Source organism: Passer domesticus, chromosome 6 (assembly GCF_036417665.1).
Source record: "Passer domesticus isolate bPasDom1 chromosome 6, bPasDom1.hap1, whole genome shotgun sequence".
In the NCBI taxonomy this organism is placed as follows: Eukaryota; Metazoa; Chordata; class Aves; order Passeriformes; family Passeridae; genus Passer; species Passer domesticus.
In genome coordinates this window covers 14,356,198-14,359,532 of record NC_087479.1, presented here as the reverse complement: position 1 = coordinate 14,359,532, position 3,335 = coordinate 14,356,198, and the positions used below count along the sequence as shown (strand labels likewise).

Genomic DNA, 3,335 nt, shown 5'->3' with positions numbered 1-3,335 from the left:
CTCTAGCCTGTATCCTGTTCCTAAGGAATGATTTGTCAGAAGTTCAACTGCTCCAGATGCTTACTTGGTTTCCTGGTACACCAAAGGAAAGTGAGCTGAAACAACAGAATTTTAGTTGCTTTGAAATATTTCTTTTCAGGGCCCATTTCTGAGTGCTGTTGACCACCCTCAGTCCCTTTGGAAGTTTAAATCAGAATTAAGGCAGTTAAGGGTAGTGAAATATTTGTGGTAGCTTTTCTCGGCCTGCTGATAACTTAAGGTCCTATGCAGACACCAGCAACAATGGAAAGCCCCTGCAGCAGCTTCTGCACATCACAGAACAGACAGTGGCAGCTCACAAACTGTTTCATTCCCATTTTCCTGACTCTTCAGTGTGATGACACTTTTGTGGTATTCACATGCACCATTTACACATGCAAGAAAAAACCCCAATAAATAAAGTGTAACCTCCAAGCTACATCTGACCTACTGATAGTTTCCAGTCACACTTGGCTCAGTTCTGTTCTTACAGACATGACAAAATATGAGAAGGATTTTTGGTAATATAAGGTCAGACTCTGTCCAGAGAATTTCAGAGCTGAAGATGGCAAACAGTAATCATATCTTTTTACTCTTCTTTATTCTGTCCCCCTCTTACCTCTGCTCCCATCTTCTCTTTTACTGAGCCTGCCACAACTGATATCAAGACTCTGGGCATGCAAAGATCTGACTCCCCATTCAGTCTGACAGAGGTGGGGACCATGGCCAGAGGAATGGCAAGGATATCAACAGCCAGATTCTATTTCTGGCCTTCAGCATTTACAGGCAGGAATTATATCTCCACTCTCTCATTTTTCATGTGGATTATTGTCTTCACTTGAAAAATTAAGAGTTTAAGAGCTGTTACAGAAGCTGCAGGCGCTCACTGCAGACAGGAGAAAGTTGCTCTTTTTTAGACAGGGTTTCAGTGGAGGAGTTAGGATCTTGGTTCAGTTCTCCCAAATCCCTAAGCAGTCTTTAGCCATTGAATCATCTTTCCATTCCATTCAACCTGTATCGGCTCCTTCATATTTTACTGTTTCAAGCTCTGTAAACTGTAGTTAGTAGGGCTTGATTATTACCAGACTGTGGTGGTACCAGCATCATTCTTTGGGAATTGTAAATATCTGAGCCAGAGTTTAAGCTCTCCTTAGCAATCTCTAGAGTATATATGAAGAAATCCAACAAAGCTGAACACAGAGTTTTACCTCTAAAGGTCGTATCAAAAACCTTCTCTTGTGTTACAGAACAGATGAACAGTTATAGCAGATAATTAGGCTGATTTGCCAAACATTTCAATAAAGAAAACAAAATCATTAAAACATACTGATCTAAAAAGATATTTTGTCCCAATCATTAAATTCTCCAGCCATCTTAAAAGGAAGATTTTAATGGCTGATCTGTTGGACCAAGAGCCAGAACTCTGGACACCTTTAGGATTTTCGACATTTGTCTACCTTGTAATGTGTGTGATAATTAAGCAAAGAGTCTTACCTCTAAATTCAACATGTTTGTTTAATCATTCTGTTTAGAGAGTAGAGAGGATCAGTGAATTCTTACACAGCTCTAAAATGTTTACTTTCTGCAGGAAAGTCTGCCTAGATCGTGTGACTGAAGATCATTCTAGCCTAAAACATTAACCAACAAGCTGTGAGCATCCTGAACTGAAGGTGCCAATGGGCAGATATGCTTTTTACAGTAAAAAAACCTTAACTATTGACTCTTATTTTTAAACTAACCCTTCAAATATCTTCAATTCATTTTCCACTACACCTGTGCAAACTGTGAAATGTTACCAGATCTTTATATGCTTTCTATAGGTTGAAATGAGGAATTAAGTTGTAAAGACACAATAAATTAAATCCCCTTTCTATATAAAGTTACAGCTTCTGTAGACTTGTTCTAAGATCTTTAAATGCTGAAGCTACTGCAGTGCCTATTCACTCTTTCCACTAAATGCATAGACTTCCAACTTTGAATCTCTCTCCATTACTGGAAAGTGTTCCAAATATAGCAATGAAAAAAACCCAGAAAATAAGAAACTAGATTTGCAAAGAGAAGTTGGATTTGCAAAACCAGTATTTTGATCTCATTTTGATGTGACAAGTTTTGTAAGACTTGTCATTTATAAATATAAATAACATATGAATTGTCATATAAATTTTAGACACAGCTGCAGTTTTTTATTCAGTCTGTGAGTAAATGTGGAACTTGGCAGATCCTAGAGATTCATGTCCAAGCAAGGACAAATTCCAAACTTCTTGTTGTTGCTCAAATGTTCTTCATTATGGAAAAAATAACTTAAACACGGAAATGCAGTAGTGTAAGCAAAGTGGAGACTTTGGAAAGTCTGTGACGAAGATCTCCTGTCATATTGCACTTACCTTTATGAGTCAGTGTGAGATGGGCTGTTTCAAGATTTTCCTTCTGTTATTTGTTAGGATTCCTTACATAATGTGTAATTCACAAATTACATGTTGTTTTCAATTCTTTGCCAAAATTGAAATTTTACAAGATATTTAAAAAACAAACACACATTAAATCTTGAGCCATTTTGAGTTTTCTCCATTGTGATGGTGTTAACTGGAACATGTTTTGTTTGTCAATTTTAGCACTGTTTGCATAGCTATCTTACTATCCTTTAATGAATAAAAATTTGGAATAAAAGTATTTTTCATGATAAGGAAGTTCATAATAAGGTATCACCACTCAGCCTCCCCTGCCTTTTCATTTTAACTTACTTATCAAAGAAAAATGGACACAATTGAATAAGAATTGAGATATATGGTGCATGTGTTCGTTAAGTAGCCAAAAGAATATTTTCCTATAAGTAGGAAAATTCCAGTCCCTTGATAATTTCTCATTGTTTGTTGGGTTTTTTTTTTATTGAAAACCTAAATTATTTATATGGCTATGCTTAAGACAGATTTGTATGTAAAGTCTGGGATGCAAGATATTATCTTTTTAAAATATTACTCTAATCAGTGGACAATCAGAATAAAAAAGAGAAAAATAATTTATAAACCACCACTCTCAGGCTACTTGGTCCCAGAAAGTAATCAGAAAAGTAAGAAACTTATTTGGGTACAAGCTTAAGAAAATACAGCAGTCATCATGAATATTACTGAAAAATAATATTCACAGAGATTCATGCCCTGGACACCTACAGTGTGTGCAAAAAGCAGTTCTTTTCAAAAAGAGTGTTAATGGGATTTAACAAGGCTCATGTTTCAGCAGCCATTCCCACCTCTCCTTGCTGCTTTACCCCAACTCCTGGGCATGGCCCCCCTCATGTCCAGCAGGGAAAGGAGCTCCCA

At 36.7% G+C, this 3,335-nt stretch overlaps 1 protein-coding gene across 1 annotated transcript in view; it reads left to right on the top strand.

Annotated features, from left to right (window-relative positions):
- The window catches only part of BDKRB1 (bradykinin receptor B1), a 31,241-nt gene that overhangs the window by 22,934 nt on the left and 4,972 nt on the right, over positions 1–3,335 (top strand). The window lies entirely within an intron of this gene.